At 37.7% G+C, this 12,561-nt stretch overlaps 1 long non-coding RNA gene across 2 annotated transcripts in view; it reads left to right on the top strand.

The window, feature by feature from the left end:
- Positions 1-8,556, top strand: part of LOC128660499 (uncharacterized) — a 73,785-nt gene extending 65,229 nt beyond the window's left edge. For both annotated transcript variants that reach the window (XR_008402536.1, XR_008402537.1), the window contains exons 3-7: positions 2,925-3,036; positions 5,636-5,786; positions 6,144-6,303; positions 7,422-7,479; positions 8,382-8,556. This is a non-coding gene — a long non-coding RNA (uncharacterized LOC128660499). The remainder of the gene's footprint in view (positions 1-2,924; positions 3,037-5,635; positions 5,787-6,143; positions 6,304-7,421; positions 7,480-8,381) is intronic.
- The last annotated feature ends 4,005 nt before the right edge of the window (positions 8,557-12,561 follow it).

Genomic DNA, 12,561 nt, shown 5'->3' with positions numbered 1-12,561 from the left:
CTGTGCATGCTCAGTCAGTGGAATGGGGACTATACAGACTTGTCTCCGAAGATACAAGTAAATCAGAGGACCAGAGACTCACTCCGTTGGTGGCTGTCCCTGGACAACCTGTCACAAGGGATGACATTCCGCAGACCAGAGTGGGTCATTGTCACGACCGACGCCAGTCTGATGGGCTGGGGCGCGGTCTGGGGATCCCTGAAAGCTCAGGGTCTTTGGTCTCGGGAAGAATCTCTTCTACCGATAAATATTCTGGAACTGAGAGCGATATTCAATGCTCTCAAGGCTTGGCCTCAGCTAGCGAGGGCCAAGTTCATACGGTTTCAATCAGACAACATGACAACTGTTGCGTACATCAACCATCAGGGGGGAACAAGGAGTTCCCTAGCGATGGAAGAAGTGACCAAAATCATTCTATGGGCGGAGTCTCACTCCTGCCACCTGTCTGCTATCCACATCCCAGGAGTGGAAAATTGGGAAGCGGATTTTCTGAGTCGTCAGACATTGCATCCGGGGGAGTGGGAACTCCATCCGGAAATCTTTGCCCAAGTCACTCAGCTGTGGGGCATTCCAGACATGGATCTGATGGCCTCTCGTCAGAACTTCAAAGTTCCTTGCTTCTGGTCCAGATCCAGGGATCCCAAGGCGGCTCTAGTGGATGCACTAGTAGCACCTTGGACCTTCAAACTAGCTTATGTGTTCCCGCCGTTTCCTCTCATCCCCAGGCTGGTAGCCAGGATCAATCAGGAGAGGGCGTCGGTGATCTTGATAGCTCCTGCGTGGCCACGCAGGACTTGGTATGCAGATCTGGTGAATATGTCATCGGCTCCACCTTGGAAGCTACCTTTGAGACGAGACCTTCTTGTTCAGGGTCCGTTCGAACATCCGAATCTGGTTTCACTCCAGCTGACTGCTTGGAGATTGAACGCTTGATTTTATCGAAGCGAGGGTTCTCAGATTCTGTTATTGATACTCTTGTTCAGGCCAGAAAGCCTGTAACTAGAAAGATTTACCACAAAATTTGGAAAAAATATATCTGTTGGTGTGAATCTAAAGGATTCTCTTGGGACAAGGTTAAGATTCCATCCTTCCTTCAAGAAGGATTGGAAAAAGGATTATCTGCAAGTTCCCTGAAGGGACAGATTTCTGCCTTGTCGGTGTTACTTCACAAAAAACTGGCTGCTGTGCCAGATGTTCAAGCCTTTGTTCAGGCTCTGGTTAGAATTAAGCCTGTTTACAAACCTTTGACTCCTCCTTGGAGTCTCAATTTAGTTCTTTCAGTTCTTCAGGGGGTTCCGTTTGAACCCTTGCATTCCGTTGATATTAAGTTATTATCTTGGAAAGTTTTGTTTTTAGTTGCAATTTCTTCTGCTAGAAGAGTTTCAGAATTATCTGCTCTGCAGTGTTCTCCTCCTTATCTGGTGTTCCATGCAGATAAGGTGGTTTTGCGTACTAAACCTGGTTTTCTTCCAAAAGTTGTTTCTAACAAAAACATTAACCAGGAGATTATCGTACCTTCTCTGTGTCCGAAACCAGTTTCAAAGAAGGAACGTTTGTTGCACAATTTGGATGTTGTTCGCGCTCTAAAATTCTATTTAGATGCTACAAAGGATTTTAGACAAACATCTTCCTTGTTTGTTGTTTATTCTGGTAAAAGGAGAGGTCAAAAAGCAACTTCTACCTCTCTCTCTTTTTGGATTAAAAGCATCAACAGATTGGCTTACGAGACTGCCGGACGGCAGCCTCCCGAAAGAATCACAGCTCATTCCACTAGGGCTGTGGCTTCCACATGGGCCTTCAAGAACGAGGCTTCTGTTGATCAGATATGTAGGGCAGCGACTTGGTCTTCACTGCACACTTTTACCAAATTTTACAAGTTTGATACTTTTGCTTCTTCTGAGGCTATTTTTGGGAGAAAGGTTTTGCAAGCCGTGGTGCCTTCCATTTAGGTGACCTGATTTGCTCCCTCCCTTCATCCGTGTCCTAAAGCTTTGGTATTGGTTCCCACAAGTAAGGATGACGCCGTGGACCGGACACACCTATGTTGGAGAAAACAGAATTTATGTTTACCTGATAAATTACTTTCTCCAACGGTGTGTCCGGTCCACGGCCCGCCCTGGTTTTTTTAATCAGGTCTGATAATTTATTTTCTTTAACTACAGTCACCACGGTACCATATGGTTTCTCCTATGCAAATATTCCTCCTTAACGTCGGTCGAATGACTGGGGTAGGCGGAGCCTAGGAGGGATCATGTGACCAGCTTTGCTGGGCTCTTTGCCATTTCCTGTTGGGGAGGAGAATATCCCACAAGTAAGGATGACGCCGTGGACCGGACACACCGTTGGAGAAAGTAATTTATCAGGTAAACATAAATTCTGTTTCTTTAGCATTTATTATTGCTCTGTCACTGCCTATAATCACCAAATCTTTACTAACCCAATTCCTGATCCTTTTATACCATTCCACAGATACCTCCTGGATTTATCTTGCACTTCTTTCCCTTCTTATGCTCTTTATTTTTCTTACATTTATGAAATTATGATATGGAGCGACTGTGTTAGGTTGTAGTTTGTGAAGCATTTGGTCTATAGCTAACATATATATATATATATATATATATATATATATATATATATATATATATATATATATATATATATATATATATATATATATATATATATATATATATATATATATATATATATATATATATATATATATATATATATATATATATATATATATATATATATATATATATATATATATATATATATATATATATAATATATTACAGCCCAGAATATAGATCTTAAGACTTTATGTTCATTCTTCTAAGGCAATGCAAATTTACCACACTGTCCTGTTACTTACGTTAAATGTATGTATATTATTATATATATATATTTTTTTCTTCGAGTCTGCAGGTGATGCTAAAGTTATCCGATCTACAGCACCAGGTGACATACAGCCAACACTTAGTGTCTAGTTCATTGTCAAAAGAAATGTCTGTGCCTGCTTTGTTAATACAGGTGAGAGGTAAAATACATTAAATTCATAGTATTCAAGCTGTTTCCTGTATAACAGTAGATCATTTTTGTGTTAGACATATTATCATAGTATAATTAAATGGTGATAATAGTCAAACAATTACATGCTCTAATTTTGTTATTAGCAAATGGAATTTTAAGACTTGTGACCCTGCATTATTGTGTGTTTTAACCCGCAAAGGGGTAAACTCAGAGTAGAAGTACTTCTTTGGAGCAGCAAAGCAGTGCTGGTCCTAATTGGTAGTGCTAGTTACACATCTGAGTTGTGCTACTGATTGTATCTGCTTGGGACTAAACACATAGCATTAAAGCATGTCATATTTAACACCAACAATAATGTCCTGCTCAAGCCCCACAGAGCACTGCTAGTCCCAAGCAGAAAGCACTGCTGATTGGGACCCCAAGCAGTACTTCTACTGTGTGTTTAACCCACACAGTGGTGCAGGATCATTAGTCTTAAAATGACATTCTAACAAATGTAATTTTACCACTATAATGACCCTGTAATGTTGTCCACTTGTCCTTGCAGTGTCTTTTTGTGGTATAACTGTACTTTTTTAATTTTCATAGACTTTTATCCTTAAAGGAATAGGGAAAGCAGTTGTTAGTCCTAGTGTATATCTATCTTGTCTCTTAAAGGGGCATTAAATAGTATGTTCTGGGGCAATATAGCTTTTTTTTTTTATTTATTTTTTTTATTTTATTCTAAATATGCTGATTTCAAAGTTATTTATATCACAAATTGCTTACCTGATTCCGTTGTTACTCCTCCCACCCGACCATTTCCGTATCTATGTACATTACATGTAAGATCGGTCCCACCCACTCTTACATGTACCTTCGTGCGCGTTCGTCTCTTCATATCGCGCATGCGCATAACTTGTTCCCCCGTATTTTTTGCGCATTATAATGAAGACATCCGTTTAATCATTACAATAAATTTTGCCAACATCAAATTATTTAATATTGGAAACAAGCCAAATAACATTGCATATACTTACTAAATTTTTCAAATTAATCAAATAGTCGCTACGATCGTGAAATAGCGTTGCTTGAACAGATGCCTTAAAAAACGGTAATGCGCATGCGTTATACATGGACGCGCATATGATACGGCCGCAAAATCAAGAAAGTCGCTCATGGGTACATACATTGGTGGGCGGTAATTGGGTATGTTGGGACGCCAGTTGGGGACCAATTGAAACAGTCTATTAGAAACATCATCAAAAAATACAAAGGCAGAGTTACGTTGATAGCAGCGATCGTTTTAAAAGGTAAAGTATGAGAACAGTCAAAAGATGAATGAAAGTCATAATTATTTTATGAATATTTGATAATGCTGCCTGGATATGTCTCATAGTTTACTTTTTCCTTTAAGCAAGATTGACGAGCACAAGCAGCTTTTTATTAATGTAAATGTTCAATGTACTTGCTTGCACATGGGATCATAACAGACAGTAGTAAAAAAAAAAAAAAAAAAAAAAAAAACTTAAAGGGACAGTACACTGTAAAATAGTTTTAATATTGATGTATTTTTCAATGATTTGTTTATACCAGCTGCAGAAGATAAAATGTGAGAAACTGCATTTTCAGATTTATTTGTGAATATGAACTGATTTGGTTTTTTTAAGCCGCAGCCTATTATAATAGGTTGAGCTTCAGGTAATATATTGTTTCCTTATCTTGTATTTGTCTGCAATACTAAAGCTCAATACATAGAGAGAACAATGGAAAATTATCATTTTATTACTTCACTATCCTGCACCCCACTAGGAGTGTAATTTCTTCTGCTGGCTGTTTATTTAGGCTATTCAATAGCTGAGACTCCAGTATTAAAACTTTCAGTATAGGTTGGGGAAACCACAAGCTAAATAATTTCAAATGCCAAAATAGCAGTAAAGGAGATACTTGTAAACAATTAAATGCACCCCAGCAGGTAAAAGGGATCATTAAGAACAATTTAAATGGGAGAACATTTTTGGGTGAACTGTCCCTTTTAAAATATCACTCTATCCAATCCATTTAAACAAGTTTCCTATTTTAATTCTGTTATCAATTTTGCTTAGTTTTCGTGGTATCCTTTTGTTTAAGGGAGAGTCTACACGAAAAATTTTATTGTTTAAAAAGATAAATAATCAATTTTTGTTACCCATTCCCCAGTTTTGCATAATCAACAGTTATATTAATTATACATCTTACCTCTGATTACCTTGTATCTAAGCTTCTGCAGACTGCCCCCTTACTTAAGTTCTTTTGACAGACTCTGCATTTTACGTGCCCACTCCTGGGCTCCTTTCAGCCGACGTGACTTTATTCTTCAACAAAGGATACAAAAAAACAAAGCAAAACTGGTAATAAAAATAAATTGGAAAGTTGTATATTCATGATTCAGCTACAGTATATAATTTTTTAAGCCAAGCATCCTAGAGTTACATTTTAAAACCATGTTGAAGTTAAAATATTAGTATCTATGTAGGTATAGCACACTCCACCCCCCTTCTCGGTATTTGCCTTTTTAGGGATGGCTAAAAAAATAATTATTTTATTGCTGTGCAAGAACTGAAACTGTTTCTTCTAACAGATCTAGCAGCGTGAAGCGAGAGGCCATAATGTACAGAGGTCTTCATCCTCAACTGCGTCTGCTGAAGAAATGCTTCTGTGTAATCACTAGACTACTGGCAAATGAGATGAGGTGAATGTTGACTAAAAGCTCACATCCAGGCTGCAAGTTGGTAAGGACAGACTGGGGCTACTGTTGACTTTCCCATATATTAGATTCATTTTTGTAACAAACTGCTTTATAAATTATTAAGCAGAAACCTAATGCTGCTGTTAAGCTAAGGTTTTATGATTTGATGTTTGTTCATTTGCCACAACAAAGGCAGGAGGTATACAATGTAGTCTGTGTTTGACATCTGTGTTCACAGGTAGTGGGGACAGTGCGGCCGACTGCTCTCACCACCTGTGATCATGGAAAGTTAGGCAGATTCCAATCTGTACCTCAAAATTCCTTTTTTTCTTTTTTTTTTCTTTGTCTATTGTGAATGTATTTCTGTCTTCTGTGCATCTCCCATTAACATTTGTTTAAGGTTATCCAGTCAAGCTGCTGTTTGTTGCATGAAAAGGATACATCTGCTGCTCAAGATCTGCACAAGATGAGATTTTGCTGGGACACCATATAAGGATGCCAAGGATTCAACCAGATTCGTCAATCCTCAGACGTGTTCAGAAAGCCTTGTTGGCATATATGTATGTTCTGTATAATATGTATGTTCTATATAATATTTTTTTATAAAGTTATAACTTGTAGTATGGTAACCGTGAACACATTGAATTCTGTGTCTGCTGAAGTGCTCACGGATAGTGAGAGTAGAGTGCGGACTGCTCTCACTGTCTGTGATCATGGGAAGCTAATCGGATTTTAGTTTGTTTGGTCATCTATTGTACACAATATTTGTATAATTATTTATAATATGATTATGTATATTTAGTATGTTTAATTTTTTTTATGTATGTTCTGTATAATATGTATATTTTATATATCATTATGTATAAAGTTATAATTTGTAGTATGGTAACCGTAAACACATTGAATTCTGTGTTCACGGACAGTGAGTGTAGAGTGCGGACTACTTTCACTGTCTGATCATGGGAAGCTAATCAGATTTCTGTTTGGTTATCTATTGTATACAATATTTGTATAATTTATAATATGATGATTATGTATATTATGTATAAAGTAGTTGTTGTGTTTTTTTTTTTTTTTTTTTTTTTTTTAAATGTATATTTAGTATGTTCAGTCCGGATCAGGTCTGATAGACCTCGTTGAATTCAGCATTGCACCAGCAGATCACAAGAGCTGCTGGTGCAACGCCGCCCCCTTCAGACTCGCGGCCAATAGGCCGCCAGCAGGGAGCTTGTCAATCAACCCGATCGTACTCTATTGAGTTGATTTCCGGCAATGTCTGTCCGCCTGCTCAGAGCAGGCAGACAGGTTATGGAGCAGCGGTCTTTGTGACCGCTGCTTCATAACTGCGATTTCTGGCGAGCCTGCAGGCTCGCCAGAAACACAGGGCATCAAGCTCCAATTGGAGCTTGATAAATATGCCCCATTGAATTCTGTGTCTGAAGTGTTCAGACAGTGAGTGTAGAGTGCGGACTGCGCTCACTGTCTGATCATGGGAAGCTAATCAGATTTCAGTTTGTTTTGGTTATCTATTGTACACTATTTGTATAATTCTTTATAATACCGGTATGTATTATGTATATATGATGTTTGTCTTAAATATGGGAAAGGCAACTTAAACTCGGTGCATTTAGAGCACTAGGTTGTCTAGTTTCCTACACTAATTTTGTTTTATATACAGATGTTCAAGCACTGGACAAAATGTCTATATGAAACATTTCTCCGTTACATCAGCCCAGGTAAGAATGAATGGTTGTGAAGATGTAGCATTTACAACTTTCAATGCTTACATTTTTGTTAAACGGATATGAAACCCTAATGTTTTATTTCATAATTCAGATAGAGCAAGCAACTTTCCAATTTACTCATGATCAAATGTTCTTTTGTTCTCTTGAAATCTTCACACCCAGTGAAAGCAGATTCTCTCCCCCCCCCCCCTCCTTCCTCTGCATATGAAAAGACTCTTTACACAAACAGGAATAAGCTGAAGTAGATATACATCAGTATTCTCCTAAAACGTTAGGGCTTGGTTAGAGTCTCAAAATCAGCGCAATGTTATTTAAAAATAAGCAAAACTATACTTTTTTTTTTTTCCCTTACCAAAAAAAAAAGAAGCTGTATAGGCTTTATAAATGGATAATCTAAAAAAACATTTATGCAAAGAAAAAATCTAGTGTATAATGTCCCTTTTTAATTGCTGCATATCAAGTTGACTTGTCAGCAGTTATTTGTATGTGTCTGATTCAATTTAACATTTTGTGAATGAGATATTTAACCCTTTTAAGGACCAGGAATTTTAGTCAAAAACTTACCCAAAAGGCCAGAGCTTTTTTGCTCCATTTAAACAGAAAAAGAGCCTTGTTTAGATTGCTGCAGAAAGAGCCCAGGACAGCAGCATCCTTAAGGGCTAAACAACTACTGCGCCTGTATGGCACTGTTAGTTAAGGGGCTAAACAGGGAAAAAATGCATATTGCTGAATGAGTTGATACCAGTTGTAGCTGTGCCCTGAATACAACATATTTAAATGGATGCAGTTGAGGAGAAAGTTTACACCATGTCTACTGTATGTTCTAATCTAGGGTTTGTAGGAACAACTTTACATTTAAATTCTCACGTGTTTTTTCTTTTGTTTTTTTGCAGGTGTTAACAGCTGGAGTACGTGTGTGTGTTTTGTGTAACTGCTGCTCTCACAACTTGTGTACCCATGGAAAGGGTTTGTCTTTGGCGTTCCTGTTAGAACTATAAACCCGGCTATTAAAATGCTAAAGTGTCTCTGATGATATTTGTTCTATTAATAAAGCTCTGACTGATCTTACATTTTGTTATAGTTTTTTATTTATATGGGTATGCATTAAAGGGATGATAAATCCTACTATTTATGAAACGCTAGAATAAATTTAGCATCACTTAAAATAAAGGCGACCATTCATCAGTTAAAAAAAAATGTTGCTGCATCTTCAGCACTAACCTAAGTGTCTCCGGCCACCCACAGCACAGCTCAGTTTTTCAAAAGCACAGCTATTGACTAAGGTGAAAACGTCATCTCATTGGAAAAAACAGCTGCGCCGTGGGTGCTTAGTTTTGTGCTGATGCTGCAGTTAAATGAAATACTGATGCCTATTCATGAGGAGTTGTGGTGGTGGGTTTTTTTTGTTTTGATTTGTTTTTTAGCTGATAAATGAAGGTCAGCTTTATTTTTAGTGATGGAGATATATATATATTTTCATTCAGAGGCTGGTGAGGCACTAGATATGATACGCCGGAGAAACACATGTACAGAGGGCCGCAAGTACCCCCAACAGGGCAGGTTTAAATGATAGCTGAACCAGTGCACAGGTGACATAATCGGGTGAGAACAAGTTAGTAACCACTGAGTTACTGATCAGCTGATTACTTCACCTGTGCACTGATTCAGCTATAATGAAAACCTGACCTGTTGGGGGTACTTGAGGACCATTGTTGAGAAACGCTGCACTAAAGCATCAGCTCATCGGAAATGTATTGATTACCTGGAGAATAAAGCACACATACTCTGCTCACTGACACCCACACACACCCCCACACACTCTGCTCACATACACACTCACACAATTCTCTGGCACAGTGAAAGTTACTAAGCAATTAGAATGATACACAAGCTCTTCTCTACTCACTACTGTATTGTAAAAATAGAAATAATTTACCATACAAGTTTTACACAAAGGACAAGTTTTCAATACTGCCAACACAGCTGCTGCAATATGGTGTTCAAGAAACGCACGTGCACATCCCACTTAGGTATGCTCTTCAACAAAGGATACCAAAAGAATTAAGTACATAATAATAAAAGTAAAATAGAAAGTTTATTTATTTTTATTTTTTTGTGTGCAATTTCTATCTGAATGATGGAAATGTAATTATGACTCATGTTCCTTTCAAAAACTAATTTGATTTGCTGACATGGGGCCAGTAACCGTTGATGCTAATTCTCAAAATATAAATAACTAGAAAAGTCTATTAAAATAGCATGCTCTACCTCAATCATGAAAGTTTAATTTTAAATGTCTCCCTTTGACTATGTGTTTAACCAGTTACTTTTACAGTGGCATTATTTCTAAAAACATTTAACTGCAATAATTGCATATATTTTTTAAAAGACTCTTCTCCTTTTTATTAATATAAACTTGTATAAAAGCAGCACATATTAAAAACACAATGCAACAGCTTTCAATTGATTTGTGAATTACAAGTTAACAGCAGTCTTTAAATAAATGGAGACACAGAGAAAAATAAAAATAGATACTGCATCCTCTGACTGAACAGACATAACATATATGTAGTTTGTACCTAATTAATTCAAATAACCATGAAAAAGGGAGGCTTATCCATATTCAATGTCATCAACTTTAATTTAAATAATGGGGACACTGCACACTTAACTTCAAACTCTGGGTTTTAAATTTTGGATTTAAATTTGAATTGACCCTTTGACTTCCTGTCAGTATTGGGTTATGCTCACTTGCTGTCCCCCCTGTTAATGAGCTGTATCTGAACACAATTTGTGAATCACAAGAGATGTAGTATACTACTTTACTGTCATCTGTTCTTAGGTTACCTCACCTTCCAGTTGTGTCACATAACCCTGCTTACTGCAGCCTCCTTCTGATTAATCTATATATCCTTCACTTGCTAGGAGGCATCAAGAGGGGTGCCTCCTATTGGTCCCAATTTGTGCTGCTAATATATTGACAGAACACAGGTGGCGCTGCAGCACAGCTTTTCCTTTGACCCATGTACTGCAGTGGAGAGAAGCGTTCCTGTACCTGCCTCTCCATAGCATTACATGGGGGGAAAATATATATATATATATATATATATATATATATTTTAACTTTTTTTTTTTTTTTTTTTTTTTAATTCAAATTTAATTAAGCTTTGGCCACATAAGTCAGGGTAGGCCCTGCCTCCTATGAGTGCACGTCCCTATATATATATATATATATATATATATATATATATATATATATATATATATATATATATATATATATATATATATATATATATATATATATATATATATATATATATTCCTTTAAACAGCATACATCCACCAATGCCAACTGCCTGGGTGCAAAAATAACTGCCAATATTCACTCAAACAAATGCACTCACAGGACTTCTTTACAGGAACAGTGATAAAGTTTTAATGAAAAGTTTTCAGGTATAAGCTACCCTTCATCAGCATAACATACAGTGAGAAATAACACACAATATATAGGCAAACAAATCAATACATAATTATTACAAACACACTCCAACCTGTGTAAATGGTGAAAAAAGCGCCAAAGCAGCTGGAACGCACTCCTGCGTTCCACTGATTTGTGTACCCGAAAGGACGGCGACGTCGCTTCCGATAACGCCATAACTATCCGGCTTGGATAACAAAAACGGGCACATCAAGTCCCTTCTAACTAGGGAGTATAACTTAATACAGTGCAAGTATACAAGTTACAATATCCACTGATATAGTGCTCTAAACACAAGACCTGTTACTAGCCTGTATACCCAATATGTTAATTCACATATGTTGCCATGCCAACGGACCTAAACATCTGGTTTAGCAATATCTATGGCCAAACGTTATGTCTTTATAATCGAAAATAAAGGGATCATACTGCTTGTGTATTAGAAAATCTACACATCTATATACTACCATCATAGCACATTTATCTTAATGAACCCTCTATAGTCATTAGGCTGGCCGACAAGGGTGGGGCCATAGTCCTGTTGGACTATTCTGACTATAGAGGGGACATTCTTGATCAATTGGCGGATCAGAACACGTATAGATCTCTTCCCAATGACCCTACATATATTTTCAAGAAAGAGGTAGATAAGTGTATTCAACTTGGGGTGGAACAAGGATTTATGTCTCCGCAAGTTCAGGATTTTTGCACCACGGCACACCCTAGAATACCAATTCTATACACTATCCCGAAGATACACAAAACTCTACACAAACCCCCTGGACGACCAATAGTGATGGCGGTCCATTCACTATTGCAACCTATTGCGCAATATATAGATGTTCTCCTTCAACCTGTGGTCAGGAGTATCCGTTCTTTCGTATTGGATTCTAATGACCTTATCAGGCACCTGAAAGCTGTTGACATCCAAGAAGGTGACATTTTGGTCACCTTGGATGTCAACAGCTTATATACTATCATCCCGCATTCAATTGGTATGGCAGCAGTCAGGGAACTCCTCACACAAAATGAGATATACAATGGACCTCCTATTGAATTTCTGTTAATGCTACTCGACCTGTGCCTTTCTAAGAATTAATTTTGCTTTGAAGAGAGGGTTTACCTCCAGATAGCGGGTACCGCTATGGGTTCTTGTATGGCCCCGGCATACGCGAACATCTTCATGGCACATTTCGAGAAACATTACCTTTGGGGAAAATGTGACGAGTCTATTACCTTCTATAGAAGGTATATGGATGATGTGTTCCTCATATGGCGTGGGGGGCAACATGAGCTTGAGCAATGGTTTCATACATTCAATAGCACTGATACAACAGTCAGATTTAAATTGATTTATAGCAAAAAGGAGATACATTTCTTGGATCTCAAAATTTCCATTGAGGGTAAAAAATTAGGCACGACATTGTATAACAAACCCACAGATAGAAACTCATTGTTGAGAGCCAAGAGTTGTCATCCGCCAGCCCTTTTGAAGGGAATTGTCAAATCACAACTGATAAGAACGATATGGAACAACTCTAATAGGGAAACTGGGATTTCCCAGCTGTCCAGAGTTGGGGACAAGTTCCTAC

The sequence above is a fragment of the Bombina bombina genome, chromosome 5, assembly GCF_027579735.1.
Source record: "Bombina bombina isolate aBomBom1 chromosome 5, aBomBom1.pri, whole genome shotgun sequence".
Taxonomy (NCBI): Eukaryota; Metazoa; Chordata; class Amphibia; order Anura; family Bombinatoridae; genus Bombina; species Bombina bombina.
This window is presented reverse-complemented; position numbering and strand designations above follow the sequence as displayed.